Below are 13139 nucleotides of genomic sequence, written 5' to 3'. Positions count from 1 at the left end.
TTGACTATTGTGTGATGGGAGGAGTTTCTTTTCTGGTATAATATGTTTGTAGTTCTATAGGCTTCTTCTATGTTCATGGGCATCTTTTTCCTTAGGAAGCTTTCTTCTATTTTGTTGAAGATTTTTACTGGCCCTTTAATTTGGGAATCTTCACTCTCTTCTATAACTATTATACTTAGGTTTAATGTTCTCATTGTGCCCTGTATTTACTAAATGTTTTGGGTTAGGAGTTTTTTGCATTTTATATTTTGTTGTGTCAATGTTTTCTATGGTATCTTCTGCCCCTGAGATTCTCTCTTCCGTCTCTTGAATTCTGTTGGTGATGCTTGCGTCTATGATTCCTGATCTCTTTCTTAGGTTTTCTATCTCCAGAATTGTCTCCCTTTGTGATTTTTTATTGTTTCTATTTCCAGTTTTTGATCCTGGATGGTTTTGTTCACTTTCTTCACCTGTTTGGTTTTGTATTTTCTTATAGTTCTTTAACTGTTTTTGTTTGTTTGTTTGTTTCCTCTTTAAGGATTTCTACTTGTTTACTTGTATTGTCCTGGATTTCTTTAAAGGAATTATTTATATTCTTCTTAAAGTCCTCCATCCTCATCAGGAGGTAGGAATTGAAATCCAAATATTGCTTCTCCAGTGTGTTTAGATATCCAGTGTTTCCTTTGGTGGGAGAACCGGGCTCTGGTGATGCCAAGTAGTCTTGGTTCCTGTTGCTTAACTTCCTGAACTTGACTCTTGTCTTCAGGTTGTCTCTGGTATTATATGCTCTTTCTCTTTCTACCAGAGTCTTGACCCTCCTGTAAGTCTGTGTATCTGCGCTCCTGTAGACCTATTTTCTTCCCGTAAGATCTGGATACAGAAAGCTGTGGGATGGAGTCAGCTTTTGGTGCAGGCAGATAAGGAAGGGTCTATCCCAGACTGCTCCTTGGGTTGTGTGTCCTGAGGGCTCCAGATGGGTCCCTCTGAGCAGAAGTGGTGATCTTACCTCTGCTCTCAGGTGTGTCAGCTCTCTTAGCAATGGTCTTTAATCTCTCGGCACATGCAGAGACTGGAAGGATCCTCTTCCTGACTGCTTCTAGGTTCCTATGTCCAGACAGCTCTAGGCCAGATTCTTTTGGGCCAGGAATGTGAGCAAAAGTAGTGGTCTACCCTGAAGCTCTAAGGATTGTCTACATTTCTGAGAGTCCAGCTCTCTCCTCTATGGAATTTGGGTACAGAGAGCTGTGGGACCAGGTCAACTCCAGGTGCAGGCAGAAACCAAAAGTTTCCTGTATTTTTAAAAGTGAGTTACTTATGTCCTTCTTAAAGTCCTGTATCATTACCATGAGATGTGCTTTAAATCAGGATCTTGCTTTTATGGTGTATTAGTATATCCAGGACTTGCTGTGGTGGGAGAACTGGGTTCTGATGAAGCCAAGTATTGGTTTCTGTTGCTTAGATTCTTGTGCTTATCTCTGGCTATCTGGTTATCTCTGATGTTATTTGGTCCTGCTGCCTCTGACTGGAGGTTGTCCCTCCTATGAGCCTGTGAGCCTGTGATCTTAGGTGTGTCAGCACTCCTGAGAGACCAGTGCTCTCTGGGAAGAATTTGTGTCTAGAGAGCTATGTCCAGAAGGTTAGCTCTGGGACCTGATGGAAACTGGAAGGATCCTGTCCCTGGCTGCTTCATGTTTCCTGTGCCCTGTGAGCTCCTGGTGGGCCCCTCTTTGTCCAGCTATTGGAGCAAAAGTGATGGTTTTACCTGTGATCTAGGGAATGATAGAACTCCTTGAGTCCCGCTCTCTTAAGGGAGGCATTTGGATACACAGACCTGTGGCACAGTCATAGCTCTGGGATGCAAGTGGACACCAGAAGCTCTCTAGTCTTTTTGATGTCTATATTTCACCATAGATGAGGTAAAATGGTCTCACTGAAAAAAACACATGAATAAAATATCCTCGTGTTTATATTATGAAGTCATATTGAATAAATATTTGATCTCCCCCAAAAAAACTGTTTTAGGTAGATTTAAAAACCCTCAACACCATGAAATTTAAACTATATGCATTTTCTTATTCCATCTTTTGTACACATACTCAGCTACTCATTTGTGTGTATGAATGTGTGTATGTACATGTGCTTATTTATATCTCTCTATATGTGTGCATATACATGGGCTTACCTACTCATTTGTATGTATATATATGTGCATATACATGTGCTAATCTACTCATTCATGTGTATTCATGTATTCATGCACATGTGCTCAGCTACACATTTGTGTGCATACATGTGTGCATGTACATGTAGAAATCAGGTGTCAGACTTGTTTATTTCCACATTATTTACCTTGTTTTTGAAATGTGGTTGGTCTTCCATTGACATGGAACTTACTAATGAGGTAGGCTGACTGGCCAGCGTGCCTCATTGCACTCCTGTCTCCGTATTCCATTGCTAGGGTCACAAGTGTGCACCTCTATACCTGAGTTTCTTACCTTCATTCTGAAGATAAAACTGAGGCTTTCATATTTGCACAGCCAGCTTTTTCATACTTTACTAACTGTGCCATCTGCCTAACACTAGAATTTTTCCTCTCTCTTGACTACTTCCTACAATCAAACACTGAGGCTTCCATTGAATTAATGGCCTAGTCTTAATATCCAGAAAAGAAATAGAAAATAAGAAAAGTAATGAAAAATGAAGGGGAGGTAGATAGGGAGACTAGGAGAATGGAAAGAGTTAGGAAAAAAAAAAATGGAAGTAATAGCTAATATAATCAAGCATAAAGACATTTATTTTTAGATTGCTATCAAACTGAATTAGAATCTAGGGCTCAACAAGAAAAAAATCCAATTAAATACCTAAACTTAATTTTCTTTATCTGTTGAATTACACACCTTTTAGGTTGTTTTGAATATTAAGAAAGCATTGAAGGGCCCCACGGTCCAGACACCGCCCAGACCTGAAGGGACTGATCAACAGTTCTCTGCACCCAAATCCCGTGGGAGGGAGAGCTAAACCTTCAGAGTAGCAAACACGCTTGGGAAGCCAGAAGAGACTACACTCTGCCCACATTTCTGACTCCAGAGGAAAACACCTAACACCACCTGGGACCCCAGTGCACGGGGGACCCGGGAAAAAAGCGGCTCAGGGGATTGCAAACTCAATCAATACTTCCTCTAATTCCCCCCAAGGGGGTCCTGTTCTCAGTTCAGTGGTTTGCTGCTAGAATTGACCTCTATATTAGACATGCTCTGAACGTTCTCTCACGAGAGACCTGTTCTTTTCAGAAGGCATTTTAGTTTCATCAATCTTATCTATTTTTGTTGGCTATGTATGTATGTACATATATATATACATATATATATATATATATATATATATATATATATATATATATATATATATATGCCTCATGTGGGGCAGGCTCTGAATGGGCCATTCTTTGAGTTGCTGCTCTAAACTTTGCTTCCATATCCCCTCCTATAGATTCTTTTTTCTCCTTTTAAGGAGTGGGAGCATCCGCATTTCGGTCATCCTTCTTCTGAAGCTTCCTGTGGTCTGTGGATTGCATCTTAGGTAATTCGAACTTTTTGGCTAATATCTACTTATCAATGAGTGCATACCAAGTATGTTTTTCTATGATTGAGTTACTTCACTCAGGATGACATTTTCTAGTTCATTCCATTTACCTATGTATTTCATGAAGTCATTGTTTTTGATAGCTGAGTAGTACTCCATTGTGTAGCTGTACCACATTTTTGGAATCCATTCCTCTGTTGAAGGGCATCTGGGTTCTTTCCAGTTTCTGGCTACTATAAATAAGGCGGCTATGAACATAGTGGAACATGTGTCTTTGTTGTATGTTGGAGCATCTTTGAGTATATTCCCAGGAGAGGTATAGCTGGGTCTTCAGATAGTGGAATGTCCAATTTTCTGATTTACAGAGTGGTTGTACAAGTTTGCAATCCTACCCACAATGGAGGAGTGTTCCTCTTTCTCTACATCCTCGCCAGCATCTGCTGTCACCTGAGTTTTTTTTTTATCTTAGCCATTCTGACTGGTGTGAGGTGGAATCTCAAGGTTGTTTTCATTTGCATTTCCCCCGATGACTAAGGATGTCGAACATTTCTTTAGGTGCTTTTTTGGCCATTCAATTATTCAATAATCCTCAGCTCAGAATGTTTTGTTTAGCTCTTTACCCCCTTTTTAAATAGAGTTATTTGCCTCTCTGGAATATAACTTCTTGAGTTCTTTTTATATTTTGGATATTAGCCCTTTATCAGATGTAGGATTGATAAAGATCTTTGCCCAATAACCACAGATTTCTAATATCTACTACAATATCCATCCTTAAAAGATTTGAAAAGATTATTTCATTCCTCATATTAAGAAGCTAATCCTCTGTAAGGCAAAAAAGAACCACAAAGCATAACACAGTGATCCTTTTAACTCAAGATGTTCAACTACTGAAAAGAGAATTACACCTTTAAGAGTATAACAAAAGGTGGGAAACAGCAATACAACTGACTATTCATTGATTAAATAAACCAAGTATTTTTTTTGTTTCTTATAGCGTGTTCATTCTGCTTTCTTATATCACCCAGAACCATCATCTGAGAATTGGCACCACCCATAGAAGTTGTCCCCCTAATAGTATTATTGGGTTCAATAGAGCTTGGCCGCTAGGGAAGTTGACCGAACTTACACTACAGTCACTGGGACATTACTCTGGGGGTGGGGAAGCACAGTCTGAGGCATGGGATAGCCAGCAAGAGTTGGCTCTGGTGTCCCCAGGCCTGCAAGGAGGCTGGGGCTGTATGATTCTCAGGTACTCAGATACCAGACAGACGCTACTGGATCCTCTGGAAGAGCTGAGAATGGAATACGGGCACCACAGGCTGGATCTAGCTCAGGGTAGAGGGGGAAAAGAGGGGAGCTCCAGCTGGTCAAGGGAAGTGGGGGTGCCGGGAGTCACGCAAAACACCTACCATCCCTTCAGGTTCACGGGAATTTCTAGCCTTACCTCAACCAGGAACCAGGCTGCCTTTCACAGTCCCACACCAAACCAATTACCAAATAAGAATATGCTACCTAAGATTTTCCACAGGCTAATCTGATGGGAGCAGTTTCTCAACTGAAGTTTCTTCTACCAGAATGACTCTAGCTTAAGTCAGGTTCACATAAAACTATGGGTGTAGTGGGGAAGGAGAAGGTAATCGATGGGAAGAAGGAAGAGGTCAAAAGGTAATAAGGGAATGAATGTGACTAAATTGCATAACGCACATGTATGCAAATATAATAAAGCACAATTTTGTACAATTTGTATGCACTCATTAAAAAACAATGGCTAATCATAACAGTTTATCCGCTCATAGCTCATGCACTATTCATGTGTCAGTGAAGGCATTGTTGTTATTACAAGTAGGGTTAAGATTATTATTTTATTTTTTGGGAATGCTATCCATGTGTACAATGCATTTAATTAAATTCAATCCCCAATCCCTCCCCTCCAATTTCTCCCTATTCTATTTTTTCCAAAGCTCACATATCCTTTTTATAAATCCACTTAGTCTACTTAATTCTGTCCACACGTGCATGAGTATCAGTCTACTGCAGCATGGACATCCTGTTAGGACCCACATGTCTAAAGAAAGTAATGACTTTCCCTCTCCCAGAGGCCATCAATTGCCAGTAGCTCCTCAGCCAACTCCATAGATAAAACTCATGCCTGGTATCATTAACTAGGACAAGGACTAAGAACAGGGACACAGGCCTTGTGAAAATTTAGTACTATTATTCAGCTAAATAATATTAATCTTCCCCCAAGCACTTATCTTCATTCCGTAGATTAGAAAATCATGTAAATACTCATCAGCGATGACTTTTAACAGTGAAATAATTTTTTAATTATTCACCCACTTCTTCAGAGTTAATTAGATTATTATTGTTTCAACCTGATAGTGTGTCAGAAAGTTTATTGTCATTGAAAGGAAATATTTGTCTACTAGGTATTTTAATACTAGCTTGTTCCTTTGCTTATAAATTGTTATAAATTGTTTTTCTTAGTTTTAAATCCTATGACGCACTAAGTACTGTTATGTAGGGAATCCTAAAATGGGACAGACGAGTGAAAGCAACTGTCTTGGACCACTTACTGGTCCTCAGAATTTTCACCTCCAATTCGTATGTTGGTCATTCTACTTAAGGAGTAAATGAGACTAATCACTGTCAATCAATGACCCTATACTTTTGTAATTTCATTAAGTGCATTTAGATTATAACCATCCTCTGCTCCCAAGCTTCAACTCAAATCAGACTTCCTGGGAGGCTTCTCTCTTGCCTTCCCCTTCTCTGGAATGGGGGGAAGGATTTGTATAAGGGAGTACTGGGAGGAGAGGAAGGGCTAATATGGAGTTGTAAAGTGAATAAATAAATAAATTTAATAAAAACTAAGCCCCTCTTAACTCCACATATTCTTCTTTATTTTATAATCCATTAAATCTCATCATTACTCCCTATGTTGGTATGTTTATAGAGCATCATGAACTAAAGCATGTGCAACCTATCATGAGCCACACAGCTGAAGAAAAGAACTTTTCCTCTATCAGTGACCATCAGTTGTCTATGCTCCTAAGCCGAAGCTGAGGTCTAATGAGTCTCTTGTCAATCTATGCTCAATTAATGACTGGCTTGATTTTCAGATCTCATGCTGTCAAACATAGCTTCTGTGAGTTCATAAGTGATGACTGTAGCCTATACCAGAAACTGGAAATGCTGGCACTCTGACATGCTAATTCCCATTATTTTAAGAAGATTTCTGTTGTTCATTTACTATCTAGTCTGTATCATTTTGTTATAACTTGAACAAACTCAAACAATACTATATCTTCACATCAATGTTCTATTTTGTCAATTCCTCTGTGATAGAGCTTAAGTTTTGTCTGACATTTTGCTATTGGAAATAGTGATAATTCAAATAGTTCAAACAACTAACTGTTACGTATATCATTTAATTTTTTGCCACTGTATCTCTTGAAATACTATTGAACAAAGAAAATTTTAAAAGAAAGCATTTATTTTGAGGTCTTAAGAGTCCATGACCTTTGTGAATGGCAGCATGTAGATAGGCAGGCATGGTGCTGGAGGAGTAGCTAGGCAGAAAGAGCTGACTATTCCCAGTTAGCATGGGCTTTTGAAACTTCAAAATCTACCTCCAAGACAAAAGGAGCAAGAGGCTACTCATGCTTTAACAAGGCTACACCTCTTAATTGTTCCTAAACAGTCCCACCACCTGGGAACTATGCATTTCAATACATGAATGAATGGGGGCCACTCTTACTCTAACCACCATATTCCTTCAAATGAGTAAGACTGTCCAGAAAGAAGAACTTCAGATCTCACCTTTTCTAAGTAGAAAGAACTGGAATCAAAGAGATTGAAATCAGATGCCCACCACTTATAGAGTTTGCTCAGACTGCACCAGGCACTCATTTGTTCAATCACACTCAGGATGGAATCGGTGTTCCCTGGCACCATGATGCCAGGACTACTATCACAGGAGGAACTAGGTCAGAATAAGGTGGTAGCAGAAATCGACTACATTGCAGAGCCATTTTCTGCTGTATCCATTAAAGCTGATTTGTGCCTTCTGGAGTTGCAATTAGTTTTTATGAGCTCATGTGGCAAATCTCTCACTTGGTAGAAACAATTGAAAGCATTTATCAGACCCTCACAAACACCCCAAATCTTCATCTTCAGAAACTTTCTCCATCTACAAAACTAGAACAGTATGAGATATTGCTGACATCAATTAACCTCGTCAGTAAGGATAGGATTTGTAGGCATAGACAACAGTCAATCAATTAACATATAAATTATGTTTATTAACTAATAAACAAATGAATTAACATACTCCTTTAGCCTTTTTTGGTGGAGAGAACTTCCCAGAGGTACAGGTTGAAGACTGAAGACTTGAAATAAGAATGAGAGATGAGACAAAGGATGCCTAGCAAGAGGAACAGAGTTAAGAATGAGCTGGGGGGAGTTGGGTTGGAGAACTTCTCTGAAATGATTTAGGGAGGCTTTTTCATAAGTTAAAAAATTAAGAATCAATTTAGCGAATTTCTGGATTATTTTATGTTTCAATGGAATTTGCCTATGAGATCTGCCACTTCCTCAGGGGTGTGACACCCTGGGAATCACAAGCTAGTGACTACCCAGAAGGTTCCTGTGGCCAGGGTTGCCTGTAACATGCAGTGGAGCTTCTGTAAGTGTGGGCATAAAGATATAATGAGTATCTGCTATAATTTTGTGCACACAGAAAATCTTGGTACATTGTTCTAAAAGAGTTATTTTCTATGTATGTTTTACTTTTCTGAATCTTAGCGAGAAAAGAAGAGGATTGGTGAGTATGGAGAGAAATGAAAACAAAGAAAACCAGTTAATGTAATTTAGTGATGTGTTAACATTATATTCATTGATGCTTTAGAAATGGGAATAATTTCTTCTCAAAGTTATATCATCAGATTCTCACAGTATTGGAAAAACAATCAGACGTCAAATCAAAATAATGAATAATATTTTATTGGAGGAAAGAATACAGTCAGGTTAAAAAGCTACATTTGCTATGTTCTGTAAGGACAGAGGTTAATACATACATTCAGAACAACGTTTCACTACATAACAAGCACCTGTTTAACATTGCAGCTCTATATAATGAATTACACCCATCATATTTATGCTTAAAATTTCTGAAGTGATACATTAAATTTTAGGACTATATAAATACTTGAAATATGAACATATCTTCAAAAAGCATACTCTTCATATATGCACCCATCTTTAATTCAATATCCAGCTTAAAAATTTAAAAAGCACAAATGCTATAATAAGCAGCCAGAGACAAACTGAGCCCAGTGTTGATTTCCTTTAGAACTAGTAGGTTGCCAGCACATTCAGAGTGAAAGATATATAAAAGAACTCCAGAAATACTTTAGGCTTTCAAATTTTGTTCTTTCATTAACTGATTGTTTCAGAGAAAATCGGGGGAACTGGCTAACTTAGCTGAATGTTGCTTAATGAAATGGTATTCTGTGGCCCAGAGAATAAAGTTTCTGGGCACTAGGTCTAGAAGGGTCCATATTATGTTTCTTGTATTTTGAAACTTTGTGTGTGATTTAGATCCTAAAAGAGGTTCCCTTACTTGAGCAAATTTGAAAATAACCTAGGTTATCTGATACTTTAAGATAGTTTATGAAATCTATCAACACATGAGCATCATAAGTTAAACTTTTATTGGGATAATAAAAAGTTAGTGTTACTTCTATAGTATGACACATCATATCAAATGTTAGATGTGCAATCAACATGGATCACTTTGTTATGTATGTAACCATTTTAGATGATCTTCTATTATGGTATGTCCTGAGCTGTGTAAAACAATAACTCTTAAAAATGAGACACAATGATAAATCATTTCCTAAAAACAAACAAAACCCAAACTAAGTACCTTAGAGTGGACATTTTTTTAAAAAGTGAATGAAGTGCTGAGTTCTTCACCTCTTAGGAAGGCAATGTCAATAGACTCAAGCTTGTCAATAGAGTCAAGCTTGTCAATAGACTCAAGCTTGTCAATAGACTCAAGCTTGTCTTGTGCTTTTAATAGTGGGAGGGAGATCAAGGGTGAAAAGTTCCAGGACAGAGCAAAATAAATTTTCACTAAGCACAAATAGCTTTTTATTAAACGTACAAATTTGTCTTTCGGAACACCAGAGGGCGCCAGGGCCTGCAGCATGGTTAACACAGGGGTACTTTAACCTTTCTGGTCATAGAAACCACACACACACACACACACACACACACCAATATCCACTATATCCACTTAAAGAATGATCATTTCTAACAAATATATTTACATGTAATAACATTGTATTGGTAAAAAAAGAGAAAACAGATTCAACTGTTATGTATTGGTTAAGATTAGAAAGTTTTGCTACTACTTCTGAATCAAGAATTGAGTGACTAAAACGAGTAATTTTAAAACCATTAACACCAACAATTCATTTAGCACCATATGTTTAGCACCAGGATAGATAACTATTGGTCATTTACACCTAATGGTAACAACCGTAAGTTTCAAAGAAAACTCAAAAATTGTAACAATATGGTGATTGTAGTTTTTCAGCACCATTAACCATTGATTTTTTAACTTTCTATTTTAATCAACATTTTACAATTCCAAGTTAAGCTGTGCCACAATTTTTAAAAGACCTTTTCATGGGTTTAAATGTCTTCACCCACACAAAAAATACAAAATGCCTATAAAAACAAAAAACAATATTAACTGTTACTAGAAATATAATTTTATCTTCTAAATACTTCAGTAGGTAAATCTTTCTACCGATATTAGCATTCACATTCCATGATATTGTGAAATCTGAATACTAAGGGGAAAGACAGCCCAGGTTTCAGTATTGCCTTCCTTTAGGAAAACATTCAGGTCATCCATTCATATTTGCATCATTTACCAAGCAAGGAATGAACCTGAAACACTTAAAGTGTATAAATATGCACTGGATTTATAGTATAGACCTTATGAGTTTGTTTAATACAAAAATAAGGGAAATATATTGTTTTGTTTAAAATATTCAGAGTAAACTGTACTAGACTGCATAAAATTAGAAATAAAATTTTCATGAACCTCTCAAGTACAGATAACAGCAGAGCTGGACAAAAGTTCTTCGGCAGCTTTGATGGGTCACAGACATGACGATGTCAAAAGCAAAAATAATAGTACTAATCACCTCGATTCCTGTGTTATCAAAGCAAGCATGTCTATCATTACAAGAATGCTAAGACCACACCTTCACAGTTTACACACGTTTCTAGGAAGTAGTGCATCAATTTCATAGTGAAAATCACGGACTTATTTAGTTGTTTTTCCTACCTGAAGTTTTAAAAAAATATATTGTGGCATCATGTTACTTTTCCACTAAGTAAACAGTATTGGGGGTATATCAATACTGTCAGATATATTATTGTTAATGAAAGTTTTCAAAATAAAATCTTTTACGTTGACTATTTAAAGCTGCCTGTATGATACAGTTTATGGTTGGGCCTGTTCTGTGTCTGAGAATTACAGTGCAAACCTAAAACCTAGCACCCCCATGGATTTGTAAGACACTGTAGTGATATAAGCAAAGTATCATTTGCAATGGCCCAGGAAAGCAAGTATTTCACATAGCCATTTTACATAGCAATGTTAAAAAGTACAGACAGATAACAATTATACCCATTGTGGTTTTGGCTTAGTTGTAAGTTAAAAATAAGCTAATGGTTCTAGTTGTAGCTTTAAAAGAGTTGTTTTGTATGCCTGGAGACTCTGGGTTCAATTCCATGCCATGCATGACTTGTTTGGACATTTATTATATTCAAATATTTATGTTTTAGAGAATTTTTAGTCTTCAAAAGTTATAAAAGGGCAAGCTTCTTTTTAACGTTTATAGTTTTAGACTGTTAAGCTAGTTCTGAAAAATCCCACTGAATTAAACATTTATTACACTATAGTCAGTATGTAACATGCTGTGATAAATGCAATTAATTACAAGAGTTCATGCCAAGGAGCTCTGTGAGTGATTGTTTTAATATTCATAAATTTCTGTTAATATGGTGGATTAACTTTTCTGAGGAAGTCTGGCGACTACATAACAAATATTATATATTTTTGAACTGAGAAACCTACTACACATAAAAGCTAGAAAGTATCCTGGAAATGAGAATTATAAACTATTGTTTATATTTTTTTTCCTTTGATAACCTTAAGGAAGTAAACATTCTTAGGTAAGTCAAGCAGTTGTCGTCAAAATGGAATTCCTTCCTATAGCTAGGTGGTAAATATCTAAGAGCGTCAGGAGTCAGGTCATCCTTGACTAAGTTAGCGTCAAACTGGATTATATGAGACTGTCTCAAGGGAAATAAAAGAAAGAAAGGAAATTAGATCAACTTTATATTGTATAATACTATTTCTCTATTGTATTCCTGAAATACTTATTTAAATAAGGTCCATAAATGTTTCCACAAAAGGAGGGTAACAATAACAAAACATTTGCTTCCAATATTCAGTGTTTAAAAGTAATTAGACAAATGGTCTATTTGTCTTCAAGAAGGCCCAGTATCCAGATTGTGGATACTTCTCCTATTGAATTGAATCAAATTAACTATCATCCTTCAATTCATCCACCTAAGGAACTGCAGCTGGCCCAGAAAAGAGAATATTTCACATAGCCATTTTACATATCAATGTAAAAAGTACTGACAAAGTAACGAATATACCTGTTGTGTTTTTGGGTTAGTTGTAAAGTTATAAATAAGCTGTAGTTTTGAAAGAGTTGTTTTGTATGTCTGGGATTTAAATATGTAGCTTTTTTTCTTGTTTGCCCTCTGAAAGGACATCAGAAGGCAATTCAAAGGCAAGAATTAAATGTAATTATCTTTGCATCATCAGACCATAACCAGCAAAGTAAATTAGTCAAAGTAAACACTAAACATGTTTACTAATTCAAAACCAAAATGAAACCAAACAAAATGTGAGTTATGGAAACTTAACATAAATCGAGCATTCAATTTTAGGCTGAAATAAAATAAAGTATCTCCAGAATGAATTCTACAATTGCTTAATTATTTCCAAATATCACTGAGTTGCAGCCTATACATTCATGGGAAATATAGAAGTGGTTCTGAAAATGTCTTATAATCTCAAATATATTATTAATTTTCCCCTGTTAACTACCATATCATGTTATTACCTATGTGTCACATCATACATCATACATGTGAGCATATCTATACATGTGTATACATATAATATACATATATTATAGCTCGAATATACATTGCATTCTTTGGGGTCATAATAACATAATTCTCTGTATTGTAGGTCCTGGGATTGGATGCAACAACTGTGTCATCACTACAAATACAGTAATTAATTTAAATTGAAGGTCAAAAGTAGAAAATGATGTTTTGCTTGAATCTAAGAATTAACACTCTAGACAAACACTAGTAAATTGATAATTAATATGAAAACAGGATTACACTAAAGCAAATATAACATGTTCAAACTCACTATATATATATACACTATATATATATATACCAAT

The sequence above is a fragment of the Rattus rattus genome, chromosome 1 (genome assembly GCF_011064425.1).
Source record: "Rattus rattus isolate New Zealand chromosome 1, Rrattus_CSIRO_v1, whole genome shotgun sequence".
In the NCBI taxonomy this organism is placed as follows: domain Eukaryota; kingdom Metazoa; phylum Chordata; class Mammalia; order Rodentia; family Muridae; genus Rattus; species Rattus rattus.
This window is presented reverse-complemented; position numbering follows the sequence as displayed.